This window comes from Struthio camelus, chromosome W (genome assembly GCF_040807025.1).
Source record: "Struthio camelus isolate bStrCam1 chromosome W, bStrCam1.hap1, whole genome shotgun sequence".
In the NCBI taxonomy this organism is placed as follows: Eukaryota; Metazoa; Chordata; class Aves; order Struthioniformes; family Struthionidae; genus Struthio; species Struthio camelus.
In genome coordinates this window covers 20,112,884-20,131,513 of record NC_090981.1, presented here as the reverse complement: position 1 = coordinate 20,131,513, position 18,630 = coordinate 20,112,884, and the positions used below count along the sequence as shown (strand labels likewise).

The following is an 18,630-nucleotide window of genomic DNA, read 5'->3' as shown; positions in this document are numbered from 1 at the left end:
CTGAGAGCCCGCAGCAATGACACAGTACAAGTAACCCTAAAGCTAGTTAAATTTTTTTTTTTAATTGCACATTTATGCAAGCACAGACATATTAACCTCGCTCAACTCTTCCAGCGAGCCTAGCGAAGGAGCACGTTTTGTGTGCATTTCCCATCCCCCCCCACCCGCCATGTCATTTTTAGGTTCACCAAAATACGCTTTCTTTCCTTTTTTTTCAGGGGCCTGCTAGGTTCTTTTTGTGTGTGTCAGCTCAGGCTATAACCCTGCAGTTTGAGTTTATCTTGGCTGTAAAACGCAACAGTAATTTATATGCTCCCTTATTCGATGCTCCTCTGAGGCGCTGCCAGCTGTCTAGCCAGCAGTTTAAAGAAAGAGCTGTAATGAGCAGGAGTGTGTAGGGGGTAAGGGGAAGACACAGGCGGCACACAGTATTGCTGTTTCCTCAGCTCGTGGTGGCTACGTGTAAACGGCGTTACAGCAAGCCCCCCGTCAGCACGGCGCGATTCTCCCCGCACACCTCCTCCAGCGGCCTTTGCGTTCCTTTCTTTTATATTTCTCAGCAAAGAATAGATTTAAAGGAGGCGGCAAAGCCTCGAGCAGCTGCTATTTGATAGGGAACGTGAGTTATGAGTGTAAAATCGCGCTCCCTCCCGCCTCTTTCCCCTTTATCACGAGTAAGCTCTTTGAGCAGGCAGACAAAGCCTGATGGTGATCTTGATGTACTTGACACAGGCTTTGATTTTAGCTTGCCTGAGCTCCAGTTTTGATGTAATACAGTTGTGAGTTTTATTTCTGCCATAGCTGTGCAGTATGCTTATTTAAACTTTACCATCACAGCAGGGCTGGGGAGGGGGGGAAGATGCTCTGCCTGCAACTCACCCACAGTCAAGGACTTTTTTCCCTGCTGTTGTCTCTTAAATGTTGTCATCTATATATGTAAGGCAAAAATTACACCTTCACACAGCCCCCATGTCTTGCAGAAATCCTTCAGATATCCTCAATACTTTCCCTTAAGTCCGTTAAAAAATGGTGCTCTGGACTCAGTGAGCTGGCTTCAGTGAGACCAGTGTGAATCCAGAAAGAAATCCCACGTCATCCCTCTAGGATCAGGAGAATTCATTTCACATTACGCTAATGCAACAGATGAAAATCCGGCCCAGTGCAACTCTTCTATTTATATGGCAAAATACTTTTCCTATAAAAGTTTCTATAAAATCAAACCATCCAATCTTGTAACTGTAGGTTTTGCACTATTTAACGCTCTAGCAGGAAAATATGGAATTGATTCCATGCAATATTCTTAAATATGCTGAGAGTTATGGTCTGATAGAAAGACACTTTCAGTGCAGAAATCCAGTTCTCCCTCATCTCCCACAATATTGCACAGCCTCTAATTTGCTTTGAGCTACAGTTTCCCTGTGCAGCTCAGCAGGACAAAAACTAATACTTGTTGAATAAGGCAGAGTCCCAGAAAACACTGAAACCATCTTCATCACGGCAAAACACAGGCTATGGGACAATTCTTTCTTATGTGAAACTCCCCCTCAGTCGCCACACTCAACCCGTCCAAATTCACGATGGAGAAAGTGCTCTGGAGTACCTAATCCCATATTAATGGGCAACTAATCTAGGCTGAGGGTAACTAGGCTTCTTTAACCACAGGAATCATCGGTAGATAACCGCAAGTCCATATATATTTCGAAGCACAATTTAGAGTGTGATCCCATCTGGAAGGTCTTGATTCCAATGCTGTTTATTTTAATAAATCCTGGCTAAGTAGTTAAATGTAATAAAGCCCTCCCTCAAGGTGCAATTTTCACTATGATTCAATAAAAATAAACCTACACATGCATGATCTCTTCTTTCATAGAGCTCATGAGCAGGTTTGTTTAATCAAAGTGTCCTACAGGGGTCAGAAACATAGGCAGGAAGTAACAAAATGAGAATCAACCTGAAAAAATGCAGGCTAATGTGTCTGAGGGAAAATAAATTGAAACAGATACTCAGCAGGAGGCAGGCACTTGCAAAATAGCAAAGGTAAAAAAGTTCAGCAAGAGAGAATAATAACAAAGAAAGAAGAAAGAAGAGAAAATTGAAAATCAGCTAGGAACTTGTAATCGAAAAGCAGTGGCAAAAGAGACCAATACATTTTTTGAACTATATGAAAAAGCCGTCATTTCTCATATGCAAGAGGCGACAATCCAACTCTATATAGCACTGCTGGGACTGAACTTAAGTCATCAGGATTCATTTCTTGGCAATTCAGAGAAAACAGAAAGTTGCTAACATATCAGGAAATATTCAGAAAACACCAACAATTCCATAAATAATGATTGTGCAGAGTGTTAAAGAATGCAGGTCCTGAGATTTCTTCTGTGGAAATCAGTAACAGTATTTCCATGGACTTAAAATGGAGCAAGATCAGCTAAATCACAAATAACGGCTGCTATGATTAACTGCAAGATGCAGCCACCAGGGAGACATCAAAATTACTCTGGTCAAGACCTGACTATGAGTGATGCTTGGAGCCTCGCTTCCTCTTCATCATCCACAGAAGAAAACAAGCTTGGAGCTACAGGAGATTGCCTGGTGGTCTGCAGAACGGAGCTGCGGTGAGTTCTTGGTCCAAGAAGGTATAACTATGAGTCAGAAGATGGAAGTAAGCCAAAATAAATGTAGATTGAATATCAGAAAAAACATCCCTACTCTGAAATCTAAGTCTAGCCTCTCTGAAGACTTGGAAGAAAGTAACACCATCTGTTGGATCATTTAAAACAAAAGAGTAGACCACACTACAAAGAACAGTTTTTAGTGATTTAGATGATGGGTCTCACTAGTGAGTCTACGTAGGTGACTCACACAGCGCTCATCATTTAGATTGTGACCTAAGGTATTTCTGTGGCACATGGTGGGGCCAGGCAGGTCCCCGCTTTGGCCATAACTGTCTGCCACTCTGCCATGGACTTCCAAGGACGAAGTAAATTTCCCCACATTTTTCCTCAGTAAGCCATTGGGCCAAAGGCCCCTTCGCACTCCTCCTGCCTACGAGCTTATCCATAGCGGACAGCTTCCAGCAAGCTGCCAATACCTCCTTCCTAAATAGGGCTGAATGGGAAAATTTAACAAATCGCTTTCTGCCTAGGAAACTTATAGGTCTGCCTCATTCATCAAGAGCATAAAAGGTTAGAAATTCCAAACAAAAGACAGACAGACCATATTTTGGACTGAAAATCTAAGAGTATGTGCATTTCTGAAAAGGCTAATAGGGTTAAATTAGATAAGCTAGTAGAAACAATTGTATGCTCTGAGGCAAATTTAGACATTTGCTTTTCACGTGAGGCTGCTTTAACTTAGTGCTTCACTTATGGCAAGATTCCTATGTGGAAAGGAAGAAATGTGCCTTTCCCTCCATCTTTCCCATAGTAGTTAGGGCTTTATTTACTTTATATAATTACTTAAGTAATTTCTCTCTTCCTTGTCACCAGAAAGAAACAAATGATGGGAGATAGCACTTGCACTTACTAAAGTAGTGCACAAAAGGAGAAACCACATGGTTAAAAGGCTGCTATGCTGATAGAGCAGTTTTCAAACACGCTTCTTTCCTCCTTTCTAGAAACCAAACAGGTAAAAATAGGACTGAACTTCAAAAAAAATTACATCACAGTTATAATATTGCTTCTCAGATTCATAATCTAAGTTTTCTCTCTATTTCCCCTAAAATAATACCCAAATTGCTGGAAACACTCCTAGAACTCCCAACTATTTTGGGTGGATTCAGAGGTACCCTGAGCATTTCTTCATCCGTATGGCTTTTTGGCCACCTGGTTTACAACAAAGACACAACACAAGTGATAGCTCTGAGTGCCAACTGCTCACTATCCAAAAATCAAATATTATTGCAGGAAAATCATGCATAATACTCTTTCTCCTATTTTTCATGCTTTCCTCTTTTTAATAAGGAATGAAGTAGGTAAAATGAGCACTTAAATTACCTCTGTTGGGATGACCATCATTCATTGGGCAGAAAGACAGCAGTTCTAGGCATGACAAGATTTTTTTTCAGGTTCTTTGCAAACACGGGTTGTAAATCACCATCTTCCTCAAAAAGATTTGGTTCATGTTTTGAAATTCTTTTTCTTCAGCCAATTAGGAATTTCTAACTTTCATACATCAATGATACACTGCCAGACCTTTTAAATGCCTTTCTTTTTTTTAATATAATCGATACTCTTTACATTAGAAATGACCTCATGGAACAACTGCTGAGAAAGCTCTTCTAGAGTTTTTGATCACTAATTTGGTTAGAGAGTTGGGTTTTTTTTAACGGACACTGATTTATAGAGATGGCAGTCAGCAGAGAAAAGCAGAGCCATTGAAAGAAAGCCCCTTTCAAGCCCTACAACTACATAGGCAAAATGAGTAATTGGATGAAGAGCAGATGCCAAAACTAGAAAAATCAAAGTTATGGCAGCAGAGAGGGCACAAAAGGGGTCGAGGCATTACAAAAAAAAATCCACTTTTCAAGCAGCCACCTGCTAAGTAAGTTCTTGTCCCCTCATAGTTAAGACAATCTGCACAAGGCCTCCAGACTAGTTTTTGAAACAAAAAACAGCAAAAGATGCAGAACTGTCATTAGACATTTTTCACTGGAAGCAGATTGCGGCCCCGCTCTCCTGTTGCATCTAGCATCTTCTGCCACGAGTCATCACCTCTTGACTTTCCCCTTCAGGGCAGCTTTCATGACCTCCGAAAACCAGTGCTTGTTTATTGTTCCCAGTACGCTATCTGCTATATTGATAGCAGTTTTCAGCCCTCTTCAAATCCCTCCACGTTTTTCCAGTGGCAGCTGGGACCCTTGCGCTGCAAATTTAAGCTACTGCCAATAGGCTTGCTTTTCCCATTTACCTTTGGTGCAATCTTACACCTCTTGATACCTACGGATTAAAGGTTGCACGCTGCAGCAACAGAGGTTTTCAGATTTCTGCGCTTTCACCGAGCGCCCACTTCCCGCTAGATTTACACAAACGTTTGCTTTAAAAATTTGGAGCCCAGAAAACACAGGAGTTGAGCCTGGCTCCTCAGTTGCTGCTCTGGGGGCAAACAAAAGGAAGGAAGTGAACAAATCGGAGGGAGGGAGAGACAGATTAAGTTACCAGCGACTCTGACCCTGAAGGCTCAAGAAGTAAAGTCAGGGAAAGCAGAGACACTAGTTAGTTGGAAATTCCTTTGAATTCCTTTAATCCCTTAGGTCAATTTAAAGGGAAATGATCTGACCGTTCTGCATCTGCTAGTGATTGAAGGCAAATAAGGAGCATTGTGTGATTTCCAGTTCAAGAAGTATATAGTACACACAGCTTTTATGAAAGCAAATACAGCAAATCTCAATTGACCTAGGCTGACTAATAAACCCTGAGATGCCTCTGACATATGGGAAACTGATGCTGGAACAGACACCCAAGAATAAAACAGAGAAAGAAAAGATGAAAACCTCCAAGTCTCTAAAGTGAAGCGGGATGGGGGGGGGGGAAGGAAATAATTTATTGCAAGGAATGTTTTTGGCTGAAACGCTGTAGCCCCCAAATTATCCTCAATATTTAGTCTGCTATAACGTAGACAGAAAAAAAAAAGTCTAAAATTGCACCCTACTGGGCCTCTCAGATTAAGCCTTCTGCTGAAGGTCTGTAACTGGAAACAGTCTTCCAAGGCTTGTTTATGTAATGACACTATACAATAAGAGCCTGACTATAGTGGAAAGCTTTATTGGGCCTTCTAATAAATATTATTAGTGTATAGCACTGGAAATGATCCCATTTAGGCTTGTAATGTGCAGTGATTAAGAGCTAGACTGTGTCCGTAAAGCAATAGCCGGACCGGGGGTGTCTGTTAACACAAAAGCGTGCTTTCCGGAGGCGCCACGTGATGGCCCGTCCTCTCCCGAGCACAGCCCCGACGCACTGCCCACGTCTCCAATCCAGGAGGTTCATTGCCTACGCCTGGGGCTCAGGAGACCCCTGACTGAGATTAGCTTTCACACAAAGGGTCAGAGAAAAGACTTCTCTTGCCCGGTCCTTACCTAGCTCTGCATCAACGCGCGGAAAATAAAATTTGTAGCTGCAAACAAGCAAACATCGCAGAACAGGGACGAGCCCGTTGCTGGCGTACACATGTGGGTGCATGCACAGCTGGTAAACTATTTTTGAATGCTTGATTAATAACACTAAGCCAAGCTCATTTCAGAAAGGACTTGATTCCTCCAGGTTGCCAGCTTTAGCTCAGTCCCCCTCAGCAAACTTTAAACTTGCCACATCAGATGGCAAAAGGTCTGCTCCCCCGGCTCCATTAAATTGACCCGCTCCCTTGCATTTGCTACATTTTCAGCCCCAGAAAACATGCCATCTTTTTCCCTTGGCTGTGTTTAATTACAAATGGCTCTTCCTTCCACGTTTATATATGTGCACTTCATGCTCCCACAGCACATTATGCAGCTCCATCATTCAAATGCATGAGCTCTGCACCCTGCCTGAGGCTGGACAGAGTTTGGCGGTGTTGCACAACGGAAGAAATGTGAAATAACATTTACATTTTACTTAATTAATAATAAAATGACTGCTTTCTCTATTTTCTGTTGGCATAGCTCATGTAATGTTAACAGTTTGAAGAAAGGGGAATTTTATAACAGGGCTATTCTGCAACAAGGCTGCCTGGCCCCCGCTTTTAAATACATAATTTCTAAGTCTTTAAGCCAAGTGCTGAATTCTTAAGAACTTCTTTAGGGACTCCTGGGACAAATTTCTCCATTCCTTTCTCACAAGCTGAACGATTCTGGCAAGTGAGTGGAGAAGAGTAACAGAAATAATAACACTAATAATAGGAAAAGGATTTGTAATGTTAATTTTAAATGTTGCATTCCAAAACCTGCTGAATTACTTTTCTTGGGATTCCAAAAGCTGTACTAGCTCTTGGCAATGCTCAAAACTATCCCCTCACTCCTTCACGCTGCTTTGTTTCCTACCAATCTGCTGACAGCATCTCTCCAAACTCTTCCAAAGGAAACAAAACAGCATGTCTGCAAAGTTAAGCCTCTTTTAAAACAGGCTTCTAAGTGTACAGCAGGATGGCGTGCAGGGAGATGCACCTCTGAAACCATGTTCAGGCAAAGGAAGTCACATTCAAAGGGAAAAGTAACATAGAACTTCCCCAATTTTTTTTAAAAAACGTGTATTTTGCAATGAAGCACTTCTAAATGCCTATCATGTTCCACAGTGAGATTCAGTCTTGCTGTTTGAGGTCAAAGGCATACTGTAACTATCAAAAAAGAAAACTGAGATGCTTCCGCACTGGAAAAATGAAGGTTTAATCTTGCATTTTTTTCTTCAACAAACAAAATTTACCTATTTACAAAGCACCTGAATAAACATATTTGAGGGTGAATTAGTATAATATACTGGTCCCATCGATTACAAGAGATAACTTACCAACATGGGAATAGAAATGTAAAGGTAATGTTAGTATAGAGTTATGTCTAGAAAAGTAGGGAAATATATTTTCAGGAAGCGCTTAATGAGAGGAGTCTGAATACGTGAAGGAAAAAAGTGAAGCTTGAAATGCCCCACTGTCTTGGCTCACTCTCTCTCGCTTTGTACTCAGAGACACTGAACACGGGGTCAGCAATGAGCCAGCTCCTGCAGGTGCATGAAATCAGAAACTAAGTATGTGGAGGAGGGAGAGGGGGGGAAAAAAAGAGAAAAGAAAAAAGAAAAAAAAAGAAAAGAAGAAAGGAAGGAAGGAAGGAAAACAATAATCATGGCAGCATAACAAATTCCTGTCTCCTGAGCAGACGGGCGCAGAGGAGGATGTGTTTTGCAACTGGACATTCCTTGGATGACAAGGGGAAAAATGTGAATTCGCAACCAAGCTCAACACAAAGCCAAGCAAAGTAAGAGCAACTGCAAGAGCTGTTGCAGGCGGCAAAGACTGCCACATGCCCCATTGTTAGTTAATTGTGTTGATAACAAAAAGCATTGGCACACGTACAATTCAGAAAGCACGCAAATAGTTTTCCTATTGCCAAAAGCCCGTTATGAAGAATATCTACAAAAAGCAGGATCAAGAATCTGGGAAAAGAGTATCCATATAAGACATGCAGTTACCAGGCTGTAAGAAAATGAATTCACTCATCACTGACATTTTGTGATTGAAACAATCATAAAAATCACAGAAAATGCTTAAGAAGGAAACATGATTTTCTAGGTTTAACTTGTTTGTAGCTCTGGCTGTGTGACCTAGCAAAGTTCTGATTTATAATTTTTTTTTTCCAGTTCTACTCTGAATTTTAAAATTTTCCTACTAAACAGAAAAGCCCTGTATCAATGCTTTTCAGTACTCTCTCTGTTATGATCAATCAGCTTGAGAATTTTGAGTTTCTTCTTAAAGAGCAGTATTTTCCCATGCCTCCTCTTTGCAGTTTCTCTACATCTTTCTTGAACTGCTGGCAGCTAGACACAAATATCCACTACATAATCTTTTTACTTATAAAAGGTATTTGTAAGCATTGCTGCCCAGGAAAGACTACTTGTCCTTTTCGTATTCGGTATGGATTGACTATATACATACATTAATGTTCATCTACCTATAAGCACGGATGACCAGATCACTTTATAAAGTTTATCCTCTCACTTACCAAGCAGTTGCATCAACTGCATGTTTCCCAATCATGACTGTTAAAATATCTTGCTCACCATAAATAAAATAGCATTAAAAAAATGCAGGGCCATGAACAAAACCCTGTTCCAAACAACTGGAATTAAAAATTCCTTGTTTTAATGTTACTTGCCTTGAGTTCTTTATTAATTCTTTACTATCTATAAAAAGGACTGTATCAAAGATTCTATTATTTTACTTGACAGATTCTAATTATTTACAGCATTCAAAAGCATCCTTTTAAAAATACTATCTTAACATTAGGTTTTTTTCCAGTTCTATGGAATTTCCCATGTTTCAAAACAGAACGAAAACCAGCGTTAATGGAGAGATCATCAGCTAACTTCTTTATAGCACTCTTATTTAGAATATTTAAAAACTCTTCAACTAATTTAGACCTGATGATTTAACTGTAACATCTTTCAGAGTTACTTGTAGAATAGAAAAAAAAAAAAATCCATCACCACCACCACCATCAGATAGCAGTGCAGTGTCTGGTCTCAGTATAAGAACACGTACTGAACATTTCCCTCTACTCTACGGCTGACAATCCTATCATTTCTCTTTGGTAAGGAATAAAAACAATCGTTAGAATTCAGTCTGATCCTTGTAGACTTAAAACGCATTGTTTGACTTTTTTTCGACTTCTGTTCCAGACAATTTTCTCTGATTCCCTGTACTAGTTTCTATACATTTTGATTACTTTCATCTTTTCTCTCTCGCTCTCTCTCATACACTACTTGAATATTCAGTTATCTACTCTAACTAGTACTTTTGCTCCCCTTAAGGTTAGTACCTTAAACAGCTGCTTGTTTTAATTCCAGAAGTGCAGTTTGGGGGCACATAGTATGATATTCCTGTAACGGGATCTACTTATCCTTCATATTTTTTTGTTCAAATTAATTTTTGGCTGATTTGTCTCCAAATTGTTTTCAGCATTATGAAACATTTGCTCTTTAGGATACAGAGATATTGTATTGAAAAAAAAAAAGTATTCTAATGGCTTGGTCATCATTCTGTTTGCACAATAGATACACAGCAACATTGAGACAAGTATTGTTTTTTAAAAGTCATGATCTCCGACTGCCAAGGTGAAGACCAGTACTGAGTCCCCGCCCACGCTGAATGCAACCATTTTTATGTGAGAAAACTGTCATTACTACCTTTCAGTACTTCTTGGGATGCTCCTGCTCTGGCTGCATGAGACCTCACACGTCAATCAGATTGATTTTTTCCCCAGTAACACAGTTTGCTTTCTTTCTTTTATATCTAGATAGATGCTTCAGATGCTGCCATCTTGTTCTCCAGTGTGATTTAGTGGCTTGTAGCATATTATTGGGTATCTGCTCTCTTGTGCTTTACTAGGACTTCGCTCCCACACTATTCAGCATCATTTGCGACAAAATTGACAGTCACCTCACAACAAGCAATGCCGTTTCTGACAGATGGCTGCCGCCTTTCCCCTCTCGCCTATCCAGTTACAGTGCTCAGAGCCCCTGATTTCATCATCCCTGCCCTGCAGGTCTCTCCACCACACTTCGATACAGCAAGTTAATTTTTTTCTGAGTACATTTATGTTATTTAGAATTCAGCTACCTCAGGCCTTCCCTTTCCAGTTCCCCTTTTTTGCTAGCCTCATGTCCTCTTGACTAACCTAGCCCAACTGGTTCCTTTTTTAACACAGAGGATTCACCTAACCTGATTAACCATTCCTCCCACAGAACATCTTAAAAAAGATCAGATCTTTCTACTTTACATCATATATCTATCCTCAAAGATGATAACTTGGGCTTTCTTCTGCATCCGTCTCTATTAAGTTGTCTGTAATTTGTAATTTTATTAAGAAGAAATTAATACTCTATCTGACCCAAAACTAAATTATCCATTATGTTTAACATTTTAAATTACCTTAAAACAAAAAACATCATAGTGAATTTTAAGTGAAAAAGTTTGTTGCAGTTTTTAAAAATAAAAATATTGGCATTTCTGAAATCAAATGTTCCATTAAGGAAACGCTGAAGAAAAGTGTCTAGACTTTAAAGTGAAAAGTCTTTCTCTTGGTCCAAGTGCCTTAGCTGAATCCAACCTTAATACTTAATTAGGTAAAGCCTACTTCCTGATATCATTATCATCACTGGAGAAATATTCACACAGAAAAATTATTCTAAATCTGGTTACTAGTTACTTAGTACCAAAGAAAAATATTGGCAAAAAAACAGACTCAACTCCTTGCAACATAAGGACACTTGCAGGTAGATACAACATATCATTGCCATTCTCACATTTGTTTGCTACAGCCAGGAAATAAATATAACTGATTAAAAAAAAAGAAAAAATTTAAAAGTAAGTACAGTATCATCCCTGGGACACTTTACGACCTCTCTGTGTTTTAACTTCCCTGAGGTGCATGTCTAAAGAATCAAATCAATTCAATGACTATCAAGCCATTATTTTCATTACTCAAGTCAAATAACTTTTTTCCAGGTTCTGAGGTGAGAACAAATTTCTCCACTAGACAGCCAGCCTACTTACCGTAGCACTGATGGTTATCACATCCTGACATTTTATGATGTGAACAAGCTAGCTGTCGTGTGATGGTAGTGAGACAGAGCGTAAGAGACAAGTGCTAGACAAGAGACAGTCCTGCTTCTTTAATGAAGGACTCTTGCACCAATGGAGCATGAACTTGCCCCGACTAAAAAAGAATGCCTTGCAATGGTGTTTGCATGTAAAAAAAGATTTTGCAGTATACCCAAGGACAGATGATTATTTGAACAAAGACTAATGGCAAATTCTTAAGGAGGACTTTTGAAAATCCTCTAGTAGTCCCTCCAAATGGCTATTCAATAGCACACGCTACTGAAGTAGAAGTGATATAACAAAGGGCCTGAATGCTGACGATACCACCAAGAATGCCTCTAAACACATCAAAAGTGACAACGAGCCTCAGAGCAAGGGTGAGAGAGTCAGAGGCTCAGATGGTATTTTCATTAATCCCTCCATCAAGGGTCAAAGGATCAGGCCAGGACAGATTCATCCTGCAGATGAAAGTATGGTTGCACAGATGGTTCACCAGGAGGGCTTTAGTTTCCTTGGCTTTAGGAAGATGCTCCATGAGCCATTGACAGAGGATGGATTCCACGTCGTGAAAAAGGGGTTACAACATCTTTGCATGCCATTCACAAGCTTTATACAAGGGAGGCTTCAGCTGTGACCGGCTGGGAAGTGTAATAATCTGGGTAAAGACCCATAAAGTAAGAAGGATAAAGTTATTCATAACAACATCATAGAAAGGAAATAAGTTATGAACTGACTCACTGACTCAAATGCTTCAGATTTCTGTCTATTAATAAAAGAAGAAGGGGAAACAATCAAGAAGAGACCTAAGTATTCATTTGTAATTAAATCTGCAATTTAACTAAGACATACTTCTTAGGAAAACTGGTGTGAGTAGACAGAAAGTGTTATATGCATGCTAAGGATGCAAGCAAGTCCTTGCTTTGGGGGAACATAGACCTGATGACAGTCTGATAACAATTAAGACACAACTCGAGAGCCCAACAAGCAACAAGTTCAGACGAATAAAGCAATTAGTGGAATCATCACAACTGCAGGATTTCAAAAATGGATATTAGTACAGAGAAGGTGAGGAAAAACCACTAAAGAGAATGATCGTATAGACTTGAGTCTAATAGAGAGAAACCACTGATGAAAAAGAAAACAGAAGATGCCATGGATGACTGCCTGGAAATGAACACTGCTCCTCAGTCTTGCAAGGGAAAGAGGGAGAAGAACAACATAAAGATAATGTAGCACCTAGGAGATAGACTTCAGCAAGCTGCTCCCCTCTCCGCTGCGTACTCTGGGGGTGCACAAACAGTGCTGCGGACACAACACGCTATACACAAACAGGTTGTATCACTCTACAGCCTCTCACAGAAGCAACTTGAAAATGAAAACTCGATGAGACCACTGGGCACAGTGGCAATCAGAAAGGTTATGGCATAAAATAACTAGCAAAGCACCAAGAAATGCTGCTTTTTGTAGATTACTAGCAAGAAAGGGACCATTGAGGGCATTGGTCCCTTACTCATTGGAGGAACGAGCAGAAAGAGATCATGCTGAGAAAAACAGTTTACTGCTTTTTTGCTTCAGTCTTCACGACAGAGCCTTCTGGGATAAAAATTAAGGCAACAAAAAGTAGATTACAGATTATTTGAAAACCTAAAGTCTTCTAATCAGGTAGTCCTGCTGTGTGTCACCCTCCTGGGTTTTCAGAGAAGCAGTGTCATCTAGGATCTTCAAGAAATCGTAGAAGACAGAAAAGGAACCAATAAACTGGAAAAAGCAAATATGGGTATCTTTACAAAGAAAAAGGACTTTGTGAAAATTTTAGTGCAGACATGTAGCTTCAGTTCTGAGGAAAAAAAAATCTTGAAACAGTCAAATATTTTGCCAACATCATCAGAAAATACCATCAAAAAAAAAAGAAAGGGAAGAACAACAGTCAGCAAGGATTTGTCAGGAACAAATTATGTCAAACCAATCTAATTTCTTTCTGTGACAGAATAATGTACCTTATGGATAGAGCAGAAGCAGAAGATGTCATCTTTTTAATTAAGTAAGGCCTTTGACTCTGTCTCGTCTGACAGGCTCATAAGCAAGCTAGCAAAACATGTATAGATGAAATTACTTAAAGTAGATGTAAAACTGATTATAAAGCTGTATTCAGACAGTAGTTATCAATGGTTAACCATCTTAAAGAAGGGACTTATCAAATCTGAAGGCATGTATTTTGCTTCTGTAATATTAACATTTTTATTAATCACCTAGATGGGAAAGGATGCTTATTAATTTTACCAAATACTAAGCAAGGTGGGAGGGGCTATAAGCATTCTTGAGGGCAGAGTTAGAATTCAAAATGATCCTCATAAACTGGATAAAAGAAAAAAGAAAGAGGGATGCAATCAAGTAAGGAGACTTTAACAGGGTTAAGTAGGAATAATCTACTGAATAAACAGAAAATGAAGAACCTACTGGGTAGCAGTTCTATGGAAAACAGTCTGGAGGTTATAGTGATTCATAAAGTGAACATCAGTCAATAAAGTCACAAAAAAAAAAAAGACGAACAAAATTTGCAGATACATAACAAAACTATAATTTATAACTACAGAATTAATCAGTTATCTTCTCCCCTATTACCGATGCAGAGTGTATCATGATAAGTTTTAGGCAACACGGAATCACAGAGTAAGTTAGGCTGGAAAGGACCTCTGGAGGCCATTAAGTCAAATGTTCTGCTCAAAGCAATGCCAGCTGCAAAGTTAGGTTGGGTTACTCAAGGTCCTGTCCAGCTGAGTTTTGAAAATCTCCAAAGACAGAGCTTTCACAGCCTCTCAGAGCCCGTTGCAGTGCTTGACCACTTTTACTGGTTATATCCAGCTAAAATGTCCTTTGTTGCTACCTGTGACCATTGCCTCACTTTCCTCCACTGGGCACCTCTAAGAAGAGCTAGCTGAAGCCAGGAACAAACCCAGCTTCCTCGGCCTCTTCTTATGGAAAAACAGAACAAAATGACACAAAATATCAAGAAGAAACTATGGAAGTCCAGAGGAGAGCAAACTAGAATAAGCAGACGTCTAGAAAACATGAACCATGAGGAAAGGTTAAAAGAACTGGGATTGCTTAGCTCAAAGAAGATAAAACTGATAGGGAGCACAGTAGCAATGTTCAAATATATAAAAAACGGGTACAGAAAGGAAGAAAATAACTTGTTCTCCACATCAATGGCAGTCAGAACAAGAGGCAATGGACTTAAATTGCATAAGGGAGCGTCAGATTAGATTAGGAAAAGCTTCCTAAGGGTAAGGAAGGTGAAGTACTAGAACAGATTGCCTGGGGAGGTTGTCAAATACCCATCACTGGAAAGTTTTAGAAACAGACTGGTATAATCTGACTTGGGGCACAGACCAGACTAGAATGCAAGTCCTATTTTCTGTGCGTTTATGCACATAGTTGACAACAAAACAGTTTTGCAGCCTAGAAATATGGCTACTGAACAAGAATATAGGATCCTCAATCCGATAAAAAGCATTAATCAAAGCAATTGTATGCCAACTTCAAGGCAGGGACTAGAAATAATTTGAGGGGAAATAAAACATCAAGGTTTACTTTCTATCTTTATAAGAAATACACTACGTTTATGATAAAGGTCTCACTTCCATCATTCTGTCAGAGCGGGCAGACACTATAGGAAGAGCTCCATCTGCTTCCTCAACGCACTGATACTATTAAGATGAAATGAGTGTACAGAAGAGTATTGTATATATAGAGAGACATTCACTGAGAACTGAAACTCTCTCAGAAAAGATGTCAAATCTAATCTGGAATAGGTGTCTGCAACTGGAACACTACAGACGCTGTACAAAGGCCAAACATAATCAAAGGTATCAGGGAACTAGTGAGCAACTAAGATTCATGTGGGAGAATATAGACCAAGCTGGAAAAATATCTTAAAACGCAAAGCAACCTGCAACAGGCCTCAGATAAAACTAAGAACGGACCTTTCCTGTGCACGCTCTTACTTTTACGGACTGCTGTTCACCCTGCTGGCAAGTGAATAACTTTATTTATATATAAACTGCTTCACTGAGCATCCTAGACAGAGCAAAAAAAGTTTGCTCCTTTTCTTTAGAAAAACCAACCTGCGGTGACTATGTAAAAAAGAGCAAGCATTCAGTCACATTATATTGTTATGACACCACACCAACCGAATGGGATCGTGGGGGGTGGAAGAAAAAAAGGAAAAAAAACTAAAAAAGCAGGAGGAGTGGTTAAAGTTTCTGGGATTCTGTTAAAGCCACAGGAGGCTTTAACAGGCTGGTACCTCACTTATGTGTACAGCAAACATGCAAGACTTGCATCTACCTCCAGGACTACCTACCAGGCATATTGCAGCTGACAGAGATAGAAGGAGCAACACGGAAAGAAAAAAAAAAAAGAAAAAAGAAGAGGCAGAGAGAGGGACATACATAACTAGAACTACAATCCAGATACCTCAACCACCTTAACAAACTATTTCCTTCTGAACACATCTGTATATTCAGAAGACAATACCTTGTGTTGACTGGATAAATCTTGGCTAGCTGCATACATTTCAGCAAACCCGTGCATGTATGCATCCAGTGCAAACACAGGAGAGGAACTGGTTGTAGAGCGTACACTTACTACTCAATTTGCAGAGAATTATTCACAACCCCAGGGAAGAAAAAGGACAATAAAACCCAAAGATAACAGAACAGCCCCCTAAAACACCTCCACTTCAGCAGGACTAGAGGCGAGCCAATCTCTCGCCATGGCTGAATTATACTTACCCCACCTGCAATGCCCATTGAGCCCTTCACTCAATATATCAGTGTGCATTAGATGAGTCTTCCACAATCCCAAGGAAAATATCATCTTTCTCAGAAAGGATTACTTAAATACAATGTATTCTTTTACTCAATGTATCGGTGTGCGTTAGATGAGTCTTCCACAATCCCAAGGAAAATATCGTCTTTCTCAGAAAGGATTACTTAACAGCAATGTATTTTTTTAAAGCACAGACTAAAATATGCACGGGTGTCTTTCATTACATATACAAGCATATATTGCACAAGATCTGACAGGCATTTAACAGGTGAATGCCTTCACCTGGACTGCAAAGACACAGAGGGGTCCAAGTACTCACCGGTCTTCACAGAGAGAAGCAGCATCTCAGTCTTCGTGTCAAAGCCGTGCTCTGTGCAAACACTGTTTAAAGCAGAAGTTTTCAAGCTCGTCTGTCATATTGAAATAATAATCAGTCATTCAAACTGGTGTCATCATGAAAGAACTGTAGGCCAGTAAAAACACCTAACATTAAGGTAGTAATCACCTTCTCACTTTTGTTAGAAAGTTTCAGCTGAAGTCCCAGTGAAAACCAAGAAACTATGTTTTTCCTTTCATCAGAGTCCTCTCGAGACAGGATATTATAACACAGATTTTTTTGTTTTCTTTTTCCTTCACTGACAAAATCACTCCAAAAAGAGCATAACACCAGTTCTGTCACAATGGAAAGGATTAACTGGTTATCCATTTTAGACAAATACTTCTTGGCCATCTACACTGAGTTGAAAAACTGAAAATTATGCGGTTTAACACATCCAAAAATGTATTTGGGTTAGAGCAAGACAGTGACACATGGTGTCTATTTAAAGTACATATTAAAAAATATATATATATAAACCACATAATTTGGTGCATCTCAGCATCAACTATTCAAACCTTCCTAACATGACTAGTGTGTCAGCCACTGGTTTATTTAATTGTATTTTTTAATTAATTTGTATTTTTTAAGGTTCTGGGGAAAGCATAAAAGAGTTGAGGCAACATGGTGATTGAACAACTCATTTTGGTCCCCTGATGATAAAGCTGTCTTTAAGGTATTGGTAAACGCTTCAAGACAAAATGCCATCATCATCTCCCTCATTGCCCATCTCCTTTTATATCTGGCAAATATGCATATTTTGTTCCACTGAATCCTACATTTCTTACACTTTTGGTTTCTAGTAATACAACCTACTCACCTGAATACATGAATAGGACTATTTTTAGGTTCCTGGATGAAAGCATAAATCCTGCCTTGAGTTTCAACTGGAGAAGCTAAGTCTCTGCTTTCTTGCCCACACACTCTTGATGCCACAAAATGGTTTGCACACTGCATTTCAGAGACAATGGTGGATACAGAATCCCAACACTGCTGGGTCCAATGCTTTAGGACTTTTCTACGTTTAAGCTGGTACATAAAAATAACATAAAAAAAAACAACATAAGGAATTCATATAATTAACTTACTTTGATGGTTTATACCTTTAAATTATGCTTTTTTTAATGTAATAGATATGCTTACATTTTTTGATTGTAATTGGATTTAAAACAATGCCAAAATAGAATTTTTTAGGATTTCAACTTAGAAAATTTTATTAAGTCATAATGATTTTTACTGTCACTTTGTCCCCTAATCCTAATTTAGAAGTAAAATGCTGTGATTTTTTTCAAAAAACATTAAATGTCACAATTTAAGTAGCAAAAATCCAAACAGGATAAATAAATGTCATACACATTCTGAATGGCTAATGCGAGGAGAAGAGTTACATACCATACACAAGACAGAGGTGATGTAGGACAGCAGCGGTTAAAATGACCAAGTTTCATCACGACTTCTGATGAGTGGAGCAGAACCTTGTTGGAGGTCAGCCAGGCAGCACAGCATTGAGGAGCTATCCATCAAAGGCGCTTAAAGGTGTTGCGTCCCAGTATATTCATTCTAGATATGGACTGATAGGAGAACACCTGGTGCTTCATAATCTTGGTCGAGTCGCATCCCACCTCATTATTGGTGTATCTATTCCCTTTTTGCTCCTCAGCAAAACATTAAAAATGAGACATGAAAGCAGGGCATTCATCTGCAGGGAGGGACAAAAAAAAGGGACAGCACATGCCAAAAGATTCTTTTAAATGAAATTTTAATTAAATGGTCTGTATGATAAATATAATGGAAAGCATATGGCCCTCTGGAAAGAAATTGTGTTTACCATGAGTAAAACTGGTCGCTTCTAGGTTAAGCATCTGAAGAGTTTAGCACTGAAAACAAATGTCATGGTGATGTCTATTAACAAAATAACTGAACTGATGGTAAACCAGATACCCCTTTGGACACATACGTGCTAAAATTATGAGCTCTTCTGTAGTAAAGGTGCATTAAATGTCACATATCTTACATGCAGTTTGCAAAGATAAATGTTCTGTTTAGGCAGGCATGTAACAAGACATTGTTGAGAGCAGATTTTTGCACGGTAATCAGATGAGATTTAGGGTCAATAGCTTTTGTTGCTATTATAGAGACGAGTC

General features: G+C 39.3%; 1 long non-coding RNA gene across 1 annotated transcript in view; it reads right to left on the bottom strand.

Annotated features, from left to right (window-relative positions):
- LOC138064230 (uncharacterized) overlaps nucleotides 1–18,174 on the bottom strand; it is a 34,878-nt gene extending 16,704 nt beyond the window's left edge. The window contains exons 1-3 of the long non-coding RNA XR_011137508.1: nucleotides 17,879–18,174; nucleotides 17,307–17,515; nucleotides 16,430–16,520 (exon numbers count right to left, since the gene is read on the bottom strand). This is a non-coding gene — a long non-coding RNA (uncharacterized lncRNA). The remainder of the gene's footprint in view (nucleotides 1–16,429; nucleotides 16,521–17,306; nucleotides 17,516–17,878) is intronic.
- Nucleotides 18,175–18,630: the final 456 nt, after the last annotated feature.